At 36.9% G+C, this 24,699-nt stretch overlaps 1 long non-coding RNA gene across 1 annotated transcript in view; it reads left to right on the top strand.

The window, feature by feature from the left end:
* The window catches only part of LOC117095355, a 29,338-nt gene extending 5,539 nt beyond the window's left edge, over positions 1-23,799 (top strand). The window contains exons 2-5 of the long non-coding RNA XR_004441936.1: positions 4,822-4,854; positions 15,650-15,681; positions 22,297-22,347; positions 23,202-23,799. This is a non-coding gene — a long non-coding RNA (uncharacterized LOC117095355). The remainder of the gene's footprint in view (positions 1-4,821; positions 4,855-15,649; positions 15,682-22,296; positions 22,348-23,201) is intronic.
* The last annotated feature ends 900 nt before the right edge of the window (positions 23,800-24,699 follow it).

Here is a 24,699-nt window from a genome sequence, read left to right as displayed (position 1 = left end):
AAATAGAGTTTTATGTATAGTCATTCATAAGTAACGAAATGCAAGGGTTTTAATCTAACAAAACAATTAGAAGGCTTGAATGCTGAAAACTATAAAACTGTTGGAAAAAAATCAAATAAATTCTAAATAAGTGGAGAAATATTTTATATTCATGGATCGGAAGATTCAGCATAGCAAGGATGTCAGTTTTCTCCAAAATAACATATATTTGATATTGAAATGCTAAGGAACTAAAATAGTTAAAACAAATTCTGGGGGAAAAAAGTAGTAGGAACCATTTGATCTGATTTCCAGTCTTATCATCACCACAGCAATCAAGACTCTAAGGTTTTGGCAGAGGGATGGAAACATAGTCAATTGAATAGAATAGGGAACTCTCAGAAATAGTGCCACAAAAGTACAGCCAACAGATTTGTGACAAAGGTGCAAAATCAATTTAAAAGACTGAAACTGACTCAATTGTCCCACAGGACTGATGTTTATCATTTCTTATGAATAAACATAGAAATAGACCCTTCCAGTCTAAAAAATTGAAAAAGTTAAATTTGTCTTAGCTGAGTTCTTTTGTCAGGAAAATCAACCATCAGGCCTCCCATCTGGGAGTATCAAGGAACTTAAACTTACACATTTCTTTCCAGGTCACTGCATCTGTACCATAAGATGCCAGATCTCTCAACTATCATGATTGCCTAATCAACCACTTGCTTCCTGTTGACCAACTCTTCTCCTTAACTCTCTCTAATTTCTGTTTTCCCATACATGGTTACATTTCTTCCGTACTATATAATAACCCCCAATTTTACTCAGTCAGGGAGATGGATTTGAGACTGATCTCTCATCTTCTCTGCTGCAATGTTGTCTTGTGATTAGGCTTCTGTCCGGTAGGCAACAGGATCTAGACCAAACCCCTAGTTTTTTGGTAACAGGATCAAGGATAATGTTTTCAACAAATGGTGCTGGAGCAACTGAATAGCCATAGACAATAACAACAACAAAAACAAACAAAAAACCCCCAAATTTTGATTTAGGTTTCACACTTTGTGCAAATATCAACTCAAAATAGATCATAGTCTTCAATGTAAAACAAAACTAAAACAACTTTATAAGATAACACAAGAAAAAATATTTGAGACATAGGGCTTGGTGAAGAATCCTTTAAAATGATATCAAAGTACAATTCTTTAAAAATATGGCTAAATTGAACTTCATTTATATTAAAACTTTTGTTCCATGAAAAACCCTGTTAAAAGACAAACTACAGATTTGGAGCAAATATTTTAAAAACTATATATCTAACAAAGAATTCATATACGAATATATAAATAATTATCAAAACTCAACTGTGAAACCAAACTATTTAATTCTAAAATGTGTAAAGGATATAAAAAGACATTTCACAGAAGTGAATATGTGGATTGAAAACAAGCATAGGAAAAGATGTTCAACATTGCTAGCCATTAAGACCAGGATGAAATATCACTACATACTTACTAGAACGGCTAAAATAAAAGTGATGTTTAAATATTATAAATATAGTGATTTAATTTAAATATATTTAATAAATTTATGTTATTGAATAATAGTAACTATAAAAATAGTAATAACCAAAGGATGCAGAGAATCTGGGTCTCTCACACATTGCTAGCAGAAATGTAAAATGGTACAGTCTCTATAGAAAACTACTTTGGCAATTTATTTTAAAAAAACTAAATACACTTATCACATGTGCCACTCCTTGGGCATTCATGGCAGAGAAATGCAGATCTCTGCCCTCACAAAAATGTTCCCATGATTGCTTATAGCAGTTTTGGGGGAACTTTTCCTCGGAAATTATAGCCTAACACTGGAAACAACCAAAATATCCCTTAACAAATGAATGGTTAAACAAACTACAGTACATTCATGCTACTCAATAATACAAAGAAGAGACTATTGATACACTCAGCACCTTGGATATATCTCTAGCATGTCTGCTGAGTTTAAAAACAACAAAAAAGCTAATCTCAGAAAGTCACGGCCGGGCGCGGTGGCTCAAGCCTGTAATCCCAGCACTTTGGGAGGCCGAGACGGGTGGATCACGAGGTCAGGAGATCGAGACCATCCTGGCTAACACGGTGAAACCCCGTCTCTACAAAAAAATACAAAAAACTAGCCGGGCGAGGTGGCGGGCGCCTGTAGTCCCAGCTACTCCGGAGGCTGAGGCGGGAGAATGGCGTGAACCCGGGAGGCGGAGCTTGCAGTGAGCTGAGATCCGGCCACTGCACTCCAGCCTGGGTGACAGAGCAAGACTCCGTCTCAAAAAAAAAAAAAGAAAGTCACATACAGTATGATTTCATTCATAAATCACTCATGAAATGTCAATATTATAGAATTAGAAAATATTTGATTTGTTTTCAGGGGTTAGGTATGGTGGGTAGGGGTGTGACTGTAAAGATGTAGCATGATGGAGATCTTTTAGGTGATAGAGTAATTTTGTCTCTACATGACTGTAGTGGTTACATAAGTCTACCTCTGTGAATGAATGGCATAGAACTATATATATACAGTGTACCAATGTCAAGTTCCTGATGTTGATATTATTATACTATAGTTATGTAAGATATAACTGTTATGGAAAATTCAGTGACGAGTACATGGGACCTCTCTCTGTACTATCTTTGTAATTATTTTTTATCTATAATCATACCAAAATTAAAATATTTATAAAAGAAAATGTTAGCATAATGTACACATTTATTTTCACCTGGAAAAAAATTAACAATTTGTCCTGGGGATTATACCACACTACCTAATTCTTTTAATGGCTGTGTATTATATCAGTTTTTATTTGGTCCAGAATCTTTTGGTATTTGGGTTTTCTTTTTTCTGACTTTTTGATATACTAAACATTGTTGTAATAAATGTAGTTTACAGAACAGATATCAGCAAGTGCTTATCACAGTACATTCATAATAGGTGGCTACAGTGGTCATCTATTCCAAAAGATTGGGCATACAATTTGATGAATCAGTTCCATTACAGTACTGGCTACAAATGTTCTATGTTTTGTGCTTATCTGTATAATAAATTTCTAAGAGTGAAATTACTGGATAAATCTATTTTTATTATAGCAAACTTTAAATTAGTTTTAATAATAGAAACAGTATTTCCTTATTTTATTTTATTTTTATAAAATTCCTTAAGAATATTTATTTATTTTAATGTAAATTTTAGAATCAACTTTGCTAACTACAAAGTTCACACTGACATATTATTAGATATATGTTATATATGTTAAAATTATAGATTAAAATAGGGATAAAGAGTATCTTTCTGATACTATATTGTCTCAAGATCACACTGTGAGTATAATTATTCAGGTCTTCTTAGCTATTCCTTAATTTTTTACATAGACTTAAAACATTTCTAGTTAAATTATTTTTATTTTTGACGCTTTTGTAAACTGGATTTGTTCTTCAAAGGTGTTTTCTAATTGTACTGAAATTTTTAAATAAGTAGTTTATTATCTGTGTATTTTAAAAGTTATCTGCAGAACATGGCTTGATTTACTGGGTGTCTACAAATTTTTTGGTTTTCATCTTGAATATACAGAAAACATCTCTTAGGCACAGTGCATGTGTGCATGTGTATGCACGGGCACACACACACACCACCTTGGAGTTAGGTATTCTATGTGATTAAGTTCTGACTAACAAATATAGGCAGAAGTGTTATGACATATTTTCAGGCCTTCATCAGGAAAACTACTTGTATAGTCCTACACATTCTCTCTCTACCAACCCAGTGTGGAGAGTTGCAGGAGATAGCTCAGTGTGGTGGGAGAAACTATAGGGAAAAGGAGCAGGCAGATTACTGATATCAAAGCAAATTATACTAATAAGGTATGAACATGGAATCATCCTTGCATTCCTAGTATAAACCCCACTTGTTTTGGTATATCAATATGTAATATGCCAACCAATTAAATTCACAAATTTTTTTTAATCAATTATGTTCCTAAATTAAACTTTTTTTTGAAGCTTTTATATGAATAATATATGGCTTCATAAAATAAATTTGGAAGCTTTCATTTCTACTCCATGGTCTTGTATTAGTCAAGGTCCTCCAGAGAAACAGAACCAACAGAACGTGTGTGTGTGTGTGTGTGTGTGTGTGTGTGTGTGAGATTTATTATGAGGAAATGGCTCACAGGATTGTGGAGGCTGAGAAGTCCCACAATATACTGCCTGCATGCAAGCTGGAGACCCAGGAAAGCCAGTGGTGTAATTTCAGTCCACGTCCTAAGGACTGAGAACCGAGGGAGCCAATAGTGTAAAACCCAGTGCAAAGGCAGAAGAGTGATGTTCCAGCTCAACTATGCAGGCAGGAAGCAAAAAGGAGTTAGTTCTTTCTTCTACATTTTGGTTCTGTTCAAACCCTTAATAGATTGGATGATTGATTTCCCATGCACATTGGGGATGGCAGTCTAATTCATTGAGCCCACCAATTAAAATGCTAATTTCATCTGGGCACATTTTGTCAGGCACATCCAGAGATAATGTTTATATACACATTCCATAGAGCAGTCAAATTGACACACAAAAACCATCATAGTTTTGAAGGGTACAAATGGCAATGAATAATTTGTATCCTGTAGATATTGTGAATCCCCCCAGTCTCATCTGGGCTAACACTTCTAAAAGGGATACATCATTTACAAATTTCTCACCTTTTTAAAAATACTACACATATATAATTTTTTATATCTTGAAATGTTTAGAAATTCAAGTTTCATAAAAGTATCAGTACCTCCAACTTGTAAACTTATTTTCCTTTTCCTAGATCCAACAAAAACATCAAAGAAGAGTTCAATAGGTAATTTTAGAAATATGTTTCAAGTTAACCAACGCTAAATTTCAATTATTTTTAAAATAATCTGTGATTTGGCTCTGTGTCTCCACTCACCTCTCATATGGAATTGTAATTCCCAATGTTGGGGGAGAAACTTGGTAGGGGGTGATTACATCATAGGGGTGAGTTTCCCCCTTGCTGTTGTGATAGTGAGTGATTTCTCACGGGATCTGTTTGTTTAAAAGTGTGTAGCACTTCTACATTTGCTCTCTCTTCCCCTTGCTTCAGTCATGTAGGACATGATGCCTTCCCCTTCACCTCCTGCCACAGTTGTACATTTCATGAGGCCTCCCCCAGCCACGCTTCCTGTACAGCCTGTGGAACAAAAGATAAATCAATTAAACCTCTTTTATTGATAAATTATCCAGTCTCAGTTAGTTCTTAAAAGCAATGTGAGAATGAACTAATACAGACAATTGGTATCAGAAGAGTGGGGCATTGCTATTAGGATACCTAAAAATGTGAAAGCAGGCTTAGAATTGGATAACGGGCAGAGGCTGGAACAGTTTGGAGGGCTCAGGAGAAGACAGGAAGATTGGCAATAGTTTGAAACTTCCTAGATACTTATAGGATAGTTGTAACCAAAATGATGATAGTGATATGGTCAGTGAAGTCCAGACTGGTCTCAGATGGAGATGAGGAACCTATTAAAAACTGGAGTAAAAGTCACTCTTGCTATGCTTTAGCAAAGAGGCTGGTGGCATTGTACCATGGCTCTAGAGATTTGTGGAACTTTGAACTTCAGAGAGATGACTTAGGGTATCTGGTAGTGGAAAAATTTCCAAGCAGCAAAGCATTCAGCATGCAGCCTGGCTGCTTCTAACAGTGTAGGCTCATACGACTTCATAAATAAATGGTCTGAAATTGAAGTTTATATTTAAAAGGGAAACAGAGCATAAAAGTTTGGTAAATTTGCAGGCCAACCATGTGGAAGAAAAGAAAAACCCATTTTTTCTGGTGAGAAATTTAAGACTGCAGAAATTTTACATAAATAGGGAAAGAAAAGTCACTTGTTGATAGCCAAGACTATAGGGAAAAATGCCTCAAAGTCATTTCAGAGACCTCATGGCAGCCTCTCCCATCATGGGCCTGGAGAGCATGGGGGAAAACTGTTTTTGTGGGCCAGGTCCAGGGTCTTGCTGCTCTGCACAGCCTTGGGACTTGGCACCCTGCATCCCAGCTGCTCCAGCTCCAGCCATGGGTAAAAAGACCTCAGATATGTCTCAGTCTACTGCTCCAGAGGCTGCAAGTCATAAGAAGACTTGGTGCTTTCCATGTGGTTTTAAGTAGGTGGGTGTGCAGAGAGCAAGAATTGAGACTTGGGAGCCTCCACCCAGATTTCAGAGGATGTATAGAAATACCTGGGTGTCTAGGCAGAAGTCTGCTCCAGGGGTGAAGCCCTCATGGGGAACCTCTACTGTGGAAGTACAAAGGGAAAATGTGAAGTTGGAACCCCCTCACAGAGTCCCCAATAGGGTACTGCCTAGTGGAGCTGTAGAGCCAATTTCTCCCATTTGGAATGGAAGTATTTACCCAATGCCCACATCCCCATTTTATCTTGGAAGTAAGTAGCTTGTTTTCGATTTTACAGTCTTATTGGTGGAAGGGACTTACCTTGTCTCAGATGAGACTTTGGACTTGGACTTTTGAGTTAATGCTGGAATGAGTTAAGAATTTGGGGGACTGGCCGGCGCGGTGGCTCAAGCCTGTAATCCCAGCACTTTGGGAGGCCGAGACGGGCGGATCACAAGGTCAGAGATCGAGACCATCCTGGCTAACACGGTGAAACCCCGTCTCTACTAAAAATACAAAAACTAGCCGGGCGAGATGGCGGGCGCCTGTAGTCCCAGCTACTCGGGAGGCTGAGGCAGGAGAATGGCGGGAACCCGGAGGCGGAGCTTGCAGTGAGCTGAGATCTGGCCACTGCACTCCAGTCCCGGCGACAGAGCGAGACTCCGCCTCAAAAAAAAAAAAAAAAAAAAAAAAAAAAAAAAAAAAAAAAGAATTTGGGGGACTGTGGAAAGGCATGATTGTGTTTTGAAATACGAGAAGGACATAAAATTTGGGAGGGGCCAGGGGCAAAATGATATTGTTTGGCTCTGGGTCCCCATTCAAATCTCATCCCAAATTGTAATTCCCAAAGTTGGAGGAGGGTTCTGGAGGGAGGTGATTGGATTATGGAGGTGGATTTCTCCCTTTCTGTTCTTGTGATTATGAGTGAGAGCGCATGAGATCTTTTGGTTTAAATGTGTGTAGCATGTCCCCCTTCACGTTCTCTTTCTCTCCTCCCCCCACGTGAAGATGTGCTTGCTTCTCCTTTGCCCTTCTGCCATGATTGTAAATTTCCTGAGGTCTGCCCACTCATGTTTCCTGTACAGACTGTGGAACTGTGAGTGAATGAAACCTCTTTTCTTTATAAATTACCCAGTGTTAGGTAGTTCTTTATAGCAGTGTGAGAATGGACTAATATAAATATATACTTCTAATACATTTAGGTATAATTCTAAGTAAAATTGTTTTAATTTTTTTTTAATATTTTCTATTTTTCTTTTCTACTTGAACTGGTGATGTCAAAATTTACTACATTTCCAGGAATAATTACATGTCATTTAAATTATTCTCTAATTTGAAATATTTAAGTATTGTAGAAATAGTGGAAAAATTACTCTTTTGACAGGTAGACATTTCTGACACTTCTCAAATCATTTAAGAAATTGACTTTCAATTGAGTTAGATATAAGACTGGTTCTAAATAAATGAAAAAAAAAATGGTATAGTGGATTCATTACTTAAGGCATTTGGAGCCCTGTGAATTTGAAAATGTCAAAACATATCTAAAAATAATCTTAGGCTATAGCAAAGACTAGATGACCCTGATTGTTTATTCAAAGGAAAAAATTACTAGAAAATGAGTTTTGAACATCAGACTAGTTCGATCATACCTAAAACTTTGCCTTAGTCTCAAGTATAAGAGATTTATAAGTGTCAATTATTTAGTAAATTAAATGATTGCAGTTTTCATATATCCTTTTCTATATAGTTATATGAATATTTTCTTACTGTTTCAAATTAAGTTTCAGAATTTTAGAAAAGTGTCTTGAGTGTATAATTTTTTTCTCATTACCTCCCTCAATTATGACAGATTTTATATTGACTTTCAAAATAGTGACAATTAGGACTGAGAGAAGTGTAACAACATAGATGGCATTTAAAATTTTAAGCTCCTGTGTCGTGAACTGAAACTCATTTCATGTAAGTATGCCAAACATTCCTCTGTGTGTTTGTTTGTGTGTGCAATGGTTTTACTGTCCTTCAATTGCTATGGGCTTTGAAAATGTATTTTTAAAATATCAAAAAACGAACATTTATTTATGCGCTTTTCATTTGAGTTTCATTTGAATTTAGAAAACTGTTGATATTTTAAATAAAATTATAGATATGGTTTTAGAGACATCCAAAATTAAATTTTAAAACATACACAATACGGGGGCAGAGCAAGATGGCCGAATAGGAGCAGCTCCAGTCTCCAACTCCCAGCGCGAGCGACACAGAAGACCGGTGATTTCTGCGTTTTCAACTGAGGTACTGGGGTCATCTCGCTAGGGAGTGCCGGACAATCGGTGCTGGTCAGCTGCTGCAGCCTGACCAGCGTGAGCTGAAGCAGGGCGAGGCATCGCCTCACCTGGAAGCGCAAGGGGGAAAGGAATCCCTTTTTCCTAGCCAGGGGAACTGAGACACACAACACCTGGAAAATCGGGTAACTCCCACCCCAATACTGCGCTTTAAGGAAACAGGCACACCAGGAGAATATATCCCACACCTGGCCGGGAGGGTCCCACGCCCACGGAGCCTCCCTCACTGCTAACACAGCCGTCTGCCGCGATCTATCCGCAAGGCAGCAGCGAGGCTGGGGGAGGGGCGCCCGCCATTGCTGAGGCTTAAGTAGGTAAACAAAGCCGCTGGGAAACTCGAACTGGGTGGAGCTCACAGCAGCTCAAGGAAGCCTGCCTGTCTCTGTAGACTCTACCTCTGCGGACAGCGCACAGCTGCAGCCCATTAGGGGAAAGAGCGGGGCGGTGCAGACGCGAACAACTCTGTCTGACAGCTTTGGGGAGAGCCGTGGATCTCCTAACGCGGAGGTTGAGATCCGAGAACGGACAGACTGCCTGCTCAGGTGGGTCTCTGACCCCTGAGTAGCCTAGCTGGGAGACACCCCCACTAGGGGCAGTCTGACACCCCACACCTCACAGGGTGGCGTCACCCCTGAGAGGAAACTTCCAAAGAAAGAATCAGACAGGTACACTCGCTGTTCAGCAATATTCTATCTTCGGCAACCTCTGCTGCTGATACCCAGGCAAACAGGGTCTGGAGTGGACCTCAAGCAATCTCCAACAGACCAACAGACAGTCCTTCTGACTGTCAGACGGAAAACTATCAAACAGGAAGGACACCTATACCAAAACCCCATCCGTACGTCACCATCATCAAAGTCCAGAGACAGATAAAACCACAAAGATGGGGAAGAAGCAGGGCAGAAAAGCTGGAAATTCAAAAAATAAGAGCGCATCTCCCCCTGCAAAGGAGCGCAGCCCATCGCCAGCAACGGATCAAAGCTGGTCAGAGAATGACTTTGACGAGATGAGAGAAGAAGGCTTCACTCCATCAAACCTCTCAGAGCTAAAGGAGGAATTACGTACCCAGCGCAAAGAAACTAAAAATCTTGAAAAAAAAGTGGAAGAATTGACAGCTAGATTAATTAATGCAGAGAAGATCATAAACGAAATGACAGAGATGAAAACCATGACACGAGAAATACGTGACAAATGCACAAGCTTCAGTAACCGACTCGATCAACTGGAAGAAAGAGTATCAGCGATTGAGGATCAAATGAATGAAATGAAGCGAGAAGAGAAAACCAAAAGAAAAAAGAAGAAAAAGAAATGAACAAAGCCTGCAAGAAGTATGGGATTATGTAAAAAGACCAAATCTACGTCTGATTGGGGTGCCTGAAAGTGAGGGGGAAAATGGAACCAAGTTGGAAAATACTCTTCAGGATATCATCCAGGAGAACTTCCCCAACCTAGTAGGGCAGGCCAACATTCAAATTCAGGAAATACAGAGAACGCCACAAAGATACTCCTCCAGAAGAGCAACTCCAAGACACATAATTGCCAGATTCACCAAAGTTGAAATGAAGGAAAAATCTTAAGGGCAGCCAGAGAGAAAGGTCGGGTTACCCCAAAGGGAAGCCCATCAGAATAACAGCAGACCTCTCGGCAGAAACTCTACAAGCCAGAAGAGAGTGGGGGCCAATATTCAACGTTCTTAAAGAAAAGAATTTTAACCCAGAATTTCATATCCAGCCAAACTAAGCTTCATCAGTGAAGGAGAAATAAAATCCTTTACAGATAAGCAAATGCTTAGAGATTTTGTCACCACCAGGCCTGCCTTACAAGAGACCCTGAAGGAAGCCCTAAACATGGAAAGGAACAACGGTACCAGCCATTGCAAAAACATGCCAAAATGTAAAGACCATCGAGGCTAGGAAGAAACTGCATCAACTAACGAGCAAAATAACCAGTTAATATCATAATGACAGGATCAAGTTCACACATAACAATATTAACCTTAAATGTCAATGGACTAAATGCTCCAATTAAAAGACACAGACTGGCAAACTGGATCAAGAGTCAAGACCCATCAGTCTGCTGTATTCAGGAGACCCATCTCACATGCAGAGACATACATAGGCTCAAAATAAAGGGATGGAGGAAGATCTACCAAGCAAATGGAGAACAAAAAAAAGCAGGGGTTGCAATCCTAGTCTCTGATAAAACAGACTTTAAACCATCAAAGATCAAAAGAGACAAAGAAGGCCATTACATCATGGTAAAGGGTTCAATTCAACAGGAAGAGCTAACTCTCCTAAATATATATGCACCCAATACAGGAGCACCCAGATTCATAAAGCAAGTCCTTAGAGACCTACAAAGAGACTTAGACTCCCATACAATAATAATGGGAGACTTCAACACTCCACTGTCAACATTAGACAGATCAACGAGACAGAAAGTTAACAAGGATATCCAGGAATTGAACTCATCTCTGCACCAAGCGGACCTAATAGACATCTATAGAACTCTCCACCCCAAATCAACAGAATATACATTCTTCTCAGCACCACATCGCACTTATTCCAAAATTGACCACATAATTGGAAGTAAAGCACTCCTCAGCAAATGTACAAGAACAGAAATTATAACAAACTGTCTCTCAGACCACAGTGCAATCAAACTAGAACTCAGGACTAAGAAACTCAATCCAAACCGCTCAACTACATGGAAACTGAACAACCTGCTCCTGAATGACTACTGGGTACATAACGAAATGAAAGCAGAAATAAAGATGTTCTTTGAAACCAATGAGAACAAAGATACAACATACCAGAATCTCTGGGACACATTTAAAGCAGTGTGTAGAGGGAAATTTATAGCACTAAATGCCCACAAGAGAAAGCAGGAGAGATCTAAAATTGACACTCTAACATCACAATTAAAAGAACTAGAGAGGCAAGAGCAAACACATTCAAAAGCTAGCAGAAGGCAAGAAATAACTAAGATCAGAGCAGAACTGAAGGAGATAGAGACACAAAAAACCCTCCAAAAAATCAATGAATCCAGGAGTTGGTTTTTTGAAAAGATCAACAAAATTGACAGACCGCTAGCTAGACTAATAAAGAAGAAAAGAGAGAGGAATCAAATAAACGCAATAAAAAATGATAAAGGGGATATCACCACCGACCCCACAGAAATACAAACTACCATCAGAGAATACTATAAACACCTCTACGCAAATCAACTAGAAAATCTAGAAGAAATGGATAATTTCCTGGACACTTACACTCTCCCAAGACTAAACCAGGAAGAAGTTGAATCCCTGAATAGGCCAATAGCAGGCTCTGAAATTGAGGCAACAATTAATAGCCTACCCACCAAAAAAAGTCCAGGACCAGATGGATTCACAGCTGAATTCTACCAGAGGTACAAGGTGGAGCTGGTACCATTCCTTCTGAAACTATTCAATCAATAGAAAAAGAGGGAATCCTCCCTAAACTTTTTATGAGGCAACATCATCCTGATACCAAGCCTGGCAGAGACACAACAAAAGAGAGAATTTTAGACCAATATCCCTGATGAACATCGATGCAAAAATCCTCAATAAAATACTGGCAACCGGATTCAGCAGCACATCAAAAAGCTTATCCACCATGATCAAGTGGCTTCATCCCTGGGATGCAAGGCTGGTTCAACATTCGCAAATCAATAAACGTAATCCAGCATATAAACAGAACCAAAGACAAGAACCACATGATTATCTCAATAGATGCAGAAAAGGCTTTTGACAAAATTCAACAGCCCTTTATGCTAAAAACGCTCAATAAATTTGGTATTGAAGGAACGTACCTCAAAATAATAAGAGCTATTTATGACAAACCCACAGCTAATATCATACTGAATGGGCAAAAACTGGAAAAATTCCCTTTGAAAACTGGCACAAGACAGGGATGCCCTCTCTCACCACTCCTATTCAACATAGTGTTGGAAGTTCTGGCTAGGGCAATCAGGCAAGAGAAAGAAATCAAGGGTATCCAGTTAGGAAAAGAAGAAGTCAATTGTCCCTGTTTGCAGATGACATGATTGTATATTTAGAAAACCCCATTGTCTCAGCCCAAAATCGCTTAAGCTGATAAACACTTCAGCAAAGTCTCAGGATACAAAATTAATGTGCAAAAATCACAAGCATTCTTATACACCAGTAACAGACAAGCAGAGAGCCAAATCAGGAATCAACTTCCATTCACAATTGCTTCAAAGAGAATCAAATACCTAGGAATCCAGCTTACAAGGGATGTAAAGGACCTCTTCAAGGAGAACTACAAACCACTGCTCAGTGAAATCAAAGAGGACACAAACAAATGGAAGAACATACCATGCTCATGGATAGGAAGAATCAATATCGTGAAAATGGCCATACTGCCCAAGGTGATTTATAGATTCAATGCCATCCCCATCAAGCTACCAATGACTTTCTTCACAGAATTGGAAAAAACGGCTTTAAAGTTCATATGGAACCAAAAAAGAGCCCGCATTGCCAAGACAATCCTAAGTCAAAAGGACAAAGCTGGAGGCGTCACGCTACCTGACTTCAAACTATACTACAAGGCTACAGTAACCAAAACAGCATGGTACTGGTACCACAACAGAGATATAGACCAATGGAACAGAACAGAGTCCTCAGAAATAATACCACACATCTACAGCCATCTGATCTTTGACAAACCTGAGAGAAACAAGAAATGGGGAAAGGATTCCCTATTTAATAAATGGTGCTGGGAAAATTGGCTAGCCATAAGTAGAAAGCTGAAACTGGATCCTTTCCTTACCCCTTATACGAAAATTAATTCAAGATGGATTAGAGACTTAAATGTTAGACCTAATACCATAAAAACCCTAGAAGAAAATCTAGGTAGTACCATTCAGGACATAGGCATGGGCAAGGACTTCATGTCTAAAACACCAAAAGCAACGGCAGCAAAAGCAAAAATTGACACATGGGATCTAATTAAACTAAAGAGCTTTTGCACAGCCAAAGAAACTACCATCAGAGTGAACAGGCAACCTACAGAATGGGAAAAAATTTTTGCAACCTACTCATCTGACAAAGGGCTAATATCCAGAATCTACCAAGAACTCAAACAAATATACAAGAAAAAAGCAAACAACCCCATCAAAAAGTGGGGAAAGGATATGAACAGACATTTCTCAAAAGAAGACATCCATACAGCCAACAGACACATGAAAAAATGCTCATCATCACTGGCCATCAGAGAAATGCAAATCAAAACCACAATGAGATACCATCTCACACCAGTTAGAATGGCAATCATTAAGAAGTCAGGAAAACAAGGTGTTGGAGAGGATGTGGAGAAATAGGAACACTTTTACACTGTTGGTGGGATTGTAAACTAGTTCAACCATTATGGAAAACAGTATGGCGATTCCTCAAGGATCTAGAACTAGATGTACCATATGACCCAGCCATCCCACTACTGGGTATATACCCAAAGGATTATAAATTACTCTACTACAAAGACACATGCACACGTTTGTTTATTGCGGCACTATTCACAATAGCAAAGACTTGGAATCAACCCAAATGTCCATCTGTGACAGACTGGATTAAGAAAATGTGGCACATATACACCATGGAATACTATGCAGCCATCAAAAAGGATGAGTTTGCATCCTTTGTAGGGACATGGATGCAGCTGGAAACCATCATTCTTAGCAAACTATCACAAGAAGAGAAAACCAAAACCGCATGTTCTCACTCATAGGTGGGAACTGAACAATGAGATCACTTGGACTCGGGAAGGGGAACATCACACACTGGGGCCTATCATGGGGAGGGGGAGGAGGGAGGGATTGCATTGGGGAGTATACATGATATAAACGTCATGCACATGTACCCTAGAACTTAAAGTATAATAAAAAAAAAAAAGAAAGAAAAAAAAACAAAAAAAAACAAAAAAAAAAAAAAAAAAAAATAAAACATACACAATACACAAAAAACATTGTGTATTGTGAATGTGATAATGTGATTGCTAACATTATATATCAATTTGACTGAACTAAGGGATGCCCAGATAGCCAATGGATTTGTGCATTCCAACACTGCTATAAAGAACTAGTTTAGATTAGGTAATTTATGAAGAAAAGTGGTTTAATTGACTTACAGTTCCACAGGCTATACAGGAAGTATGGCTGGAAGGCCTTAGGAAACCTACAGTCATGGCAAGGGTGAAGGGAAAGCAAGCACATCTTACCATGGTGAAGCAGGAGAGAAAGAGAGAGAGAGAGAGAGAGAGAGAGAGACAGGGAGAGAGAGAGAGGGGGAGAGAGAGAGAGAGAGACAAGGGAGAAGTGCTACATACTTTCAAACAATCAGATCTCATGAGAACTCCATCATGAGCACAACAAGGAAGAAGCCTGTCCCCATGATTCAATCATTTCCACCAGGCCCTTCTTCAACACTTGGGGATTACAATATAACATCAGATTTGGGTGTGAACACAGAGCCAAACCAGCAAAACACCATTTCTGAATGTATCCATGTGGGTGATTTTAGAAGATATTAACATTTGAATCAGTAGTTTGGGTAAAAAAGATTGCCTTGATTAATGTGAACAAGCATCAGTCAATCTACTGAGGGCATAAAATAGAATAAAATGATGAAAGAAGTTTAATTCACTTTCTCTATTTGAGTAAGGGCATCCATCTTCTCCTGCCCACAGACTTGAACTAGGACATACACCATTGGCTTCCTTAATTCTCAAGCCTTTCAGCATGAACTAGAATTATACCACTGATTTCTCTGGGCTTCCAGGTTATAGACAATAGATGAAGGGACTTTTTGGCCTCCATAATCATGTGAGCCAATTCCTCATAATAAATATATTTTTATCTCTTGATAGATAGATGATGATAGATAGATAGATAGATAGATAGATAGATATCCTGTTGATTCCTTTTCTCTGGAGAACCATGATGAATTCAGTGAGAATATTAAGAAATCCTTTATCAAGTTAATATTTTGAAAATAATTCTGCCTATTATTGAAACATAACAGTTTTAAATAAATGCTTCCGTGCATTACATATTTTATTCAAATGTTTACATCCTATCTTCTCTCTTTGAAGGCATAGATACAGACATACAGGCACAGGGATAGGTAAGTAGATGGATATAGATGTATAAATATATTTGTGTATATTATTATTATATACACAAGTTTGACTTCTCTAAGATTTTCTAAACATTAAGTACCTAGACATTTTACATGGTTTCCAGAACACTAAATTTATCCAAAATATAAGTGCTTTTCCAGACAAGATGTATTATTTAAAGACTTCTAATTTTTTGTAGCATGAGGATAAAATAAAAATTTTAAATACATTGCTACCTTGTTTTCTCTTGGCCATCATAAGCATTATGTCATTTTCTCATTTATCTGAATAAAAAGAATTATTAATTCCAAGCTAAATTAGAATTTCATAAATAAAAGCATAATTTTTTTTCATATTTCAATTTCTCACTTTCTCTTTTTTATGACATTTATTCTTACTTTAGAATGACTAAGATGATCTTTATTACATTGCTTTTTAAAAGTCTTTGGTAAACAGGCACCTGAGGTTACCTCATATTTCCCTTTGTGTAATGGATCAGCTTAAATCAGCCTGGAGGTTAATTCATCATTTTTAAGTTATACTGTGAAACTAATTAACTCACATAGCTCGATACTGCCAGGATATCTTAAAATATTTATTTCTAATTCCCACTTGGTTTTCTAGATCCATTGTTTTATAATATTTTATATTATTTTCAATTAATATCTCTATAAAATCCCCTTGAGAAAAACATACATCCTTCTACATTATTTCTGAATATTATTTTCTGAGTGGGTTTCTTCAGTCTAATTGTAGTTTATTACTCATTTCCTTTCCTTTATGTTATAGTGTTTTTCTCAACTTCTGAAAATATTCTTCACTTGAATTTATCCCTGAATAGTTACATGTAGATATCTTTGTTCCTTTGAAATTTTTTTCTGTTTTAGTAAACATAATATTAGTTATTAAGATGTGCTACCTTTCTTTGACTCCTATTATCCATTCTTTATCTTGTTAACAATTAAGAGAAGAGGTATTGGTGTTTTTTATATATGCAACTACAATTATTTTAACATTTACAAAACATTGATTTGGAACAAGATATATAGCTCCTTATTTTCTTTTGCATTAAAATATGTGGGTTTTGCTTTTTAAAGGATTTTTAAAGTATTAATTGATTCATAAGAAATATTTGTAATATTTTATTAGTTTAAAACTTTTAAGTCCTTGTTTGGAGTTAATGTAAGTATTTTGGTGTGTATGTGTGTGTCTGTGTGTGTGTATCTGAGAGAGACAGAAAGAGATTCTACGTGTCTCTACCTTTGTTTTTAGCTTTCTTTTGCTACATTCTAGCTTTGTTATGTTATAGTCATAGAATAGTGTCTACACTGTGATTTATTGGAATTTTGGAGTGTCTAAAAATGAGATAATTTTTAAAGTGATACGCTTACAGAAGTTCAAAGAAAGGACAAAACAGAAGTTATAGAGAATGTTACGAAAACATGGGATACAATTAGAACACTGCAGAGGAAAATTCTGCTTTAAATATTTTCATTTCTAAAAACAAAAAATGAACACAAATTAATTACATACTTAATTCAAGAAAATAGTTTTTAAAAAAACAACCAAATGAACCTAAGAAAATTTGATGAAAGTAATTACTAAAGAGAAATACAGACATTAAACATTAGAAAATAATAAACAGTATACAAATAATAAATAAAACCAAATGTTGACTGTTGGCAATAAAAGCAAACCATAAGATTAAAAAAAAAAAAAATTAGTTCACCTAATCAAAAGAACATAAAAAGCAAAAATATGCAAAATGAAAAGAAGCAACATTTCAGTTTGATAGGAAAAGAACATTCTTAAATGTACTGATTTTTCATTCAGGGTGAATATGAGATGACAGTCTGCTGAAAAGAAACACAATATTCTATAATTATCCAGAACATCAAATAAGGTATCTTCTAAAACTCAGTTACATCAAATGTCTCACATGTTCTGCAGTGTTTACTTGTATTCATAGCTTAAGGCAATATACAAAGTTGAGACTACAGAGAGAGTCTTGTGAAATATAATAAAGTGTGGGTCACATAATGCTAAAGTAAAAAAAGTATTAATTTTCTTAAATGTGTAAGAGTCATGTGATTCAGCTGGGATATATCAAGGAAACAATGAACTTAATTATGGGCAGCACTAACCTCCTCACACTTTATCTAGGTAGGCTCAGTCCTGGAAGCTGTCTGATGTCTTGAATTTATAATTGCCTTGAATAGGAAAAAACAGATTTATTTCATTTAAAAATTAAAAAGGAGAAAACACCACTCTCTGACTAAGAACAGGGCTCAGCCTGATCTGAACCTGTGTTCCAGAAACCTAGTGGTTTCAGAAACGAAGAGCTAGGGTGTTGCCAGTGCTTCTGTGAATATGACATTGCTGTAAATCACATGACATTAAATACTCCAGAACCAATTGCTAAGTCATCTAGACGTCCACATAATCTAAACAAACTTAGACTGATATTAAGCTGCCCATTTTTCTTCACCCTCTGCCTATAATGAAGAGATCACAAATTCCATTTTGTTGAGTCCCTCCCATGAGGCTGAGGCTGTGTCAGCAAACATCTGCACCTAAAAATAACAACAATAAATAGGTAAACTCTGAGAAATGCTGATAAAAGATTATAAAGCTGATAAAAAATTAGCATTAAACGCTGATTTTAATTAAAAAATTAAATGCTGATAAATGCTGATTTGAAAAATGTTAATTTTGTATTAGCAAAGAATGACTGCCCTCCAGTCAACACAAAACTATGCTGACACATACAACTCCCACACACAGAGCTAATTAAGAGTAACAACTTTCAGAACATTTTAGCCTGTGGCTCTGTTAAGTATTGGCTGTAGCAAGGCATGAGTGCAGAGTACCTTTTACTTATTTTAGTCATGTAATCATCAGATGGGTTCTTCCTGCCCACTGCATAGACAAAAATCAATCCACTGAGACTACAGCATTGCAGTAGAGAAGTGGTTTAATTGATGTGAGGCTGGCCCACATGAGAGAACTGAAGTTAGCACTCATATCATAGCTAAGGAATGGGTGATCTTTACTGACTGAGGATGAAATCATAGGGGTGTGGAAAATGGTACTCATATGGTGAGTCCACCTCTGGGTGGGGCTACAGGATCAGTTGAGTCATGAGTCTGGGTGGGAACAGTCTGAAAGGTATCTCAAAAAACCATTAGGTTCTACAATAGTGATGTTATCTATAGCAGTAATTGGTCAAGTCACATATCTTGTGACCTCTGGTCACATAACTCCCGAGCAGTAAAGGATTATAGACACTATGACTACATCTTAGCAGAGTTCAGGCCCCTCCCATAATCCTATTCTTGCAACTTTTCATTAGTTTCACAAGGGTGGTTTTGGGTCTCTGAGCAAAGAGAAGAGTAGTTTAAGGAGGGGTTATTATTGTCGTGTTCAAGTTAAACTGTAAACTAAATTCCTCCCAAAGTTAGCTTGGCCTATGCCCAAGAATGACCAAGGATGGCTTAGGGGTCAGAAGCAAGATGGAGTCAACTATGTCAGATAGCTCTCAGTAGTAAGTTTGCAAAAGCACCTTCAGTAGACTGTGAACCTAGGAGAAATATTCCACATGTTGTGAAAGAAATGTTTCAGGTAAAAGCTGAGATAAATATTCAAAAAATAAGTTAATGAAGTTGCCTAGATGAATTCATGGAGCAGAATCAATGCAGGTACCAAAAAAAAAAAAAGAACAAATCAGATAATACAAAACCTGGATAAATACTGCTGAGGAACTTCTGCCAAGGTGCTTCTGGTAACATTTATATGTTCGAGGTGCTAATGTGTTTACGGTGTTTGACTATTTTCAGTAAGCTACAGCTAAAAAAGTTATTTCTACTCTTGATGGCATGTTGGATCTTTAAAAAAATATTAGTACTGGGTATCAAAAATCACCACCTTCTGATTTAACTTATCTCCTTGTAGCCTGGGCATCGCATTTTAAAATCTGATTTTTTAAAAGTGTCCCAGAGATTTCTAACATGCAGCAAATGTTGAAATTCACTGAGTGAGGAAAACACGCTTAGAATAAATGTACATTCCTACCTGTTCCATCCCCCAAAGATTGCAGCTTCTCATCTGTTGCTATACCAAACCAAGTAGCAGGATGATAAAAATGGGATTCCTTTTTCTTTGTTTTAATTACGCTCTAGAAAAGAGATTGGCCTGCCTGCATTTGTAAATAAAAATTTTACTGGAACACAATTATGGTTTCTATTTTTCATCTATTATACTACTATGTTGGAGTTGAGTAACTACCACAAAGACTGTATGTTGGCAAAACTGATTGGCGCTTTACAGAAAGTTTGCTGACCTTTGACTGATGAGACTAACTGGGCCACTCTTGCTCCTTGCCTATTTTTTATTCATTATCCTCCCTCATCATTGCCAGTAAGCTACAGGAGGGGTAAGAAAAGTAAGATGGGCAGAGAAAGCACATGTTACAATTTTGAAGGAATTTCATGATTTTTAATCTCTATACTCGAATGGACATAAAAATTACTGAAGTGAGAATGTTTGAGGTTAAAGAGGAATAAAACTTCCTATTTACTGACTGCTATAAACTGAATGTTTGCATCTCTACAAATTCATATGTTGAAGCCCTAATCCATAATCCATAGTGTGGTTGAATTTGGAGACATGTCCTCTAAAGAAGTAATTAGGTTAAATGAAGTCATAAGAGTGTGACCTTAATCCAGTAGGATTAGTGTCTTCATAAGAAGAGACACCAGAGAAAGCATTCTTTTTCTTTTTTTCTAAATCTTTCTCTTCTCCTGCCACCCCTACTTCTACCCTCAGCTGCACACCCACTTGTTACAGGACTGCCAGTTTTCTATGCCCACTACACAGCAACAGACCAATACACTAACAGCAGTGTTGCAGCAGAGAAAGGGTTTAATAATCACAACTCACCCAATGAGGAAATGAGAAAGATTCTCAAGCCTCAAATCCATTTTGTCAAGGGGCTGTGGGCAAGGGTTTTCAAGGGGATTTGTGAAGAGTGAGGGGCTGGAAAACTTGAGGTCGTCAATTGGTCAGGATAAGGGACATGAAATCATCAAGATGCAGCAACTGCATTTCTTCATGAGTCAGCTTCTTACTGGGCCTGCCAGATCAGCTGTCATCTATAGTTTTCTTAGTATGAAGAATTTAGGAAAGAAGCTCCAATAGAAGTCTTATCATCTCACAATGTCTTAGACTTTATAGAATAGAAAATGAAGAGTCTTGTGATAAGGGTCACATTACACTGGAGTAGTGACTCTACAAGTAAGTGAGCCAAAAGGCAAGTTGGCATAATGATTGCTGCTGTGATTAGCTGGATTTTTTTTTCTTAATCGATTTTATAAAATCCTGAGGTGAGGTGGTTTCACACTGAGGTAAGAACATGTGAAGATAAGTGAAAAGGAAGCCAACTGCGAGCCAAGAAATGAGCCCTCTCCAGAAATCAAATTGGTTTGATGTTGAACTTTCAGCCTCCAGAATTGTGAGAAAATAAAATTTCTGTTGTTTAGACCACTCAGTCTGTTATTTTGTTATGGAAATTTGAGTAGACTAAGACACAAGTGAAAAGTTAAGAGATAAGCTATAGGCTTCTCAAATTTAAACCCAGAGAAAAAGGAAAAATTAGCTTCAGCACAGTTTTAAAAGGTCAGTTTTGGAGGAGGCAGAATAAAGTGGTTTTCTAGTTGGAACTCACCATGGGTTACATTTTGGACATTTGCACAAAGCATTCTCATCACTGTGACACATTTTAAAAGTAATTTTGAACACAAGATAGATATTTCCTTTCATGATTACCTGGTTTTGTTTCTTCTTCTTTTTTTTCTTTTGTTTTAGTTTCTGATGTCATTGTAGTTGTTTCCATACATTGGGGAAAATGCCTTAATTTACTTCTTAATGTAAATTTGTAACTTGTATATAAACATGTTGTAAAATTTACTACGCATTCCCATTATCTTTGTTCAGTTTTGTAATAAAAACTTACTCCTCTTATGAAGGACTTCTCTTTTCTCTAACTACCCTCCTCATCCACATCACAAATTATCAGTAATATTTTATAGAAATAGTAGAACAAAATATATAACACAGACACACAAACACATATATATGCATATACATAATTCTGAAAAGAAATTACCAAAGTTAATCTCCCCTAAAATTATTGTTCAAAGTTATATGCCTTGAAAAAATTAAAATAACATGACAAGAAAAATTTTTCTTTATTATAATCTACTTCTAATTGGGGAAAAAAAGTCTTGAATTTTTTTACAAAAATATTTGCTTTTGGGAGATGCTTCTTTTCACCCTTATTATTCTCTTGACTCCAATTAAAAGGAAATTTTACTTTAGCCCTTTGGAAAGTCTGGCTAGATATGTTAAGAATCTCACATCTACTTATAAATGACTTTTGTCATTTTTTTACTTTTTAAAATTCAAATATGTTACATATATTTTATTATGGAAATATTTTAAGTAGTTTGGAAATGAACTGCCACATGGAATTCAAAACAAAGAAACTTCTATTGCCTTTTATTTTTTAAGTACTACAACCACATTTTCTCCAAGTACAATTTTTGTTTTCTGTTTACCAATAGACCAGTATGAGAAATTGTGGTACCAACATCTTGCTCTCTCCAGAACAAAAGGTAAGCATACTTACTGGCTGCTATGAAAGATTCAGGTGTCATAAGCTCAGAGCACTCATGTAACACAACTAGTGTTGCATACACATTACTTGGTACACTCCACAGGGAGATTGGGGCTCAGAAAATCAGTAGAAAAAAAATGATATTCTGGTTACTGCTAGTTCTGTAAAAATTAAAATTCTTTATCCCTGACCCAGAAATCATGTCTCTGCTTTCAGCAACCATGAAATTGTGGTAAATTTACTTATTAGATTTCAAGTAGGGTAAAATTTCAGACTTTACACAATTTTTGACAATTTTTATCCTCCAATAAACTAGACTAGCTGTGATGACAGACTCTTAATGTGGCCTGCATTATTGCTGCCTCTTTTTGTTCACACCCTTGTGGAATACCCTCCACTCTATTGAGTATGGGCTGGACTTGTGACTTGCTTCAAACTGATAGAATATGGCAAAAGTATATGATTTCATATATAATATATAACATAAGTTGTATATTCATTTTTGAGTCTCTTCTTGGCTGGCTTTAAGGTAGCAAGGAACCATATTGAGGAACCAAAAAATAGCAAGGAATAGCAGTCAATCTCTGAGAGTGAAACAATGAATTTCTCCAACAACCTGAATGAGCCTTGAAGAACATCTTTACCCATCCAAACCTCAGATGAAACTGTGGCCCCAGCCAACCCTCTAATTGCAGTCCTGTGAGATCCTGATCAGAGAACTGAGATAAGCTGGGTCTGGACTCCTAGATCTCAAAAACTGTGATAAAACAAATACATGTTGCTTTAAGCTGCTAAGCTTGTGGTAATACTGGTATGTAGCAATACATAAATAATATACTATCTTACCCACAGCATGGCCTCAGGGAGGCATTCCAAGGACATGAAACTGAAAGCTGCATGATCTCTTAAGGTCTGGACTCAGAAGTCAAATAACATCCTCCAACTGGTCAAAACAAGCCAGAATGCCAGCTTATATGCAAGGAGTGAGGAAATAAATTTCAGCTCTTAATGGAAGGAACGGAAAATTACAACTCAAAGGACAGTGGGAGGAACCATTTTAAACATCTTTAAAAACTAACTACCACAGTCTTTTCTGTGATCTTAATAATTCACATCCCTACCACATGCAAAATAAACTCCTTCTCGCCTGTCAAGACAAGTCTTGCCAGAAATGGCTTCAGGCTCAAAGTCCATCCATGAGATTCGCATTAGACTCCTCAAGTACTATCATTTTAAACAAAATTAGAAACTAGGGTTTCTGTTTTGTTTTATTCAATTTTTGTGGTTTAAAAATAGTGTAAAAGGAAATGCTCCCTGTTAACATAACAGTAGTTAAATGTAATCAAAATGACAAAACCTAGATGAGAGCCCACCCCTAAATGTAGAAAAACATTATCTCTTATTTCAGCTTTATTCTTTCCCCTTTCTTTTCAAAACTCTTAACTGAGTTTTACTTTGTCTTCAACCTTTCCTCTCAATGTATAATGGCTTTTCCTCTCAATGTATAACACTACTTCACTCTCCTACTTGTTCTTTAGCCAATAAGAGTTTTTAATCCATCTGTCTTAAAAGTGGCAGCAGTGAAGTTAGCAGCAAGGAAATGTAACAGGAGCATATTAGAGGAGAAAGGGATTATATGTTATCATTCTCGTTTGGCAATATGAATTAACAAAGCATAGATTATTGAAGTTTTTGTTGATATTGTTATCCCTTGTTTCATTTTCTCTTTCTTTAAGTGATATAACTAACATTTTAGGCAGTGGAATTTGTACGTTTTAAATGATGGGCAGGCCTTCTTTACTAAGATATGCTTCCTTTCCACTTTCTAGCTCCCATTCTCACCCACTGATTTTCCTATCGAGAATACAGGAAAAAAAAAAACAAAAAAACTGAAGATACAGGTTAAATAAGTCTGCTAAGTTACTCTAAAGCACTGGTTGGCAAACTTTTTCTGTGAAGAGCCAGACAGTAAATATTTTAGACTGTGGGCCAAATGTTGTCCACTGCAACTACATAACTCTACCACTGCAACATGAAAGCAGCCATTAATAATATGGAAACAAATGGGCGGCTTGTTTTACAGAAATCGTATGCAGACTGAATTTGATCTGCACACTGTAGTTTATAGACCCCTGACTTAGAGCAGCACTGTCCTCTACAAGTATAATGTGATCCTGCATATCTAACTTTATATTTTATAGTGGCCTCACTTAAAAACTAAACAGAAACAGGTAAAATTAATTTTGAGATTGTTTTCTTTAACCCACTATATCTAAAATATTAACTTTTCAACATGTAATCAATTAATAAAATTGTTATTTTATAGTAATTTTTCTATAAGAGTACGATC

Source organism: Trachypithecus francoisi, unplaced genomic scaffold, assembly GCF_009764315.1.
Source record: "Trachypithecus francoisi isolate TF-2019V2 unplaced genomic scaffold, Tfra_2.0 Lachesis_group13, whole genome shotgun sequence".
In the NCBI taxonomy this organism is placed as follows: domain Eukaryota; kingdom Metazoa; phylum Chordata; class Mammalia; order Primates; family Cercopithecidae; genus Trachypithecus; species Trachypithecus francoisi.
The sequence above is the reverse complement of the archived record's forward strand: the minus strand, read 5'-3'. Positions and strand labels throughout refer to the sequence as shown.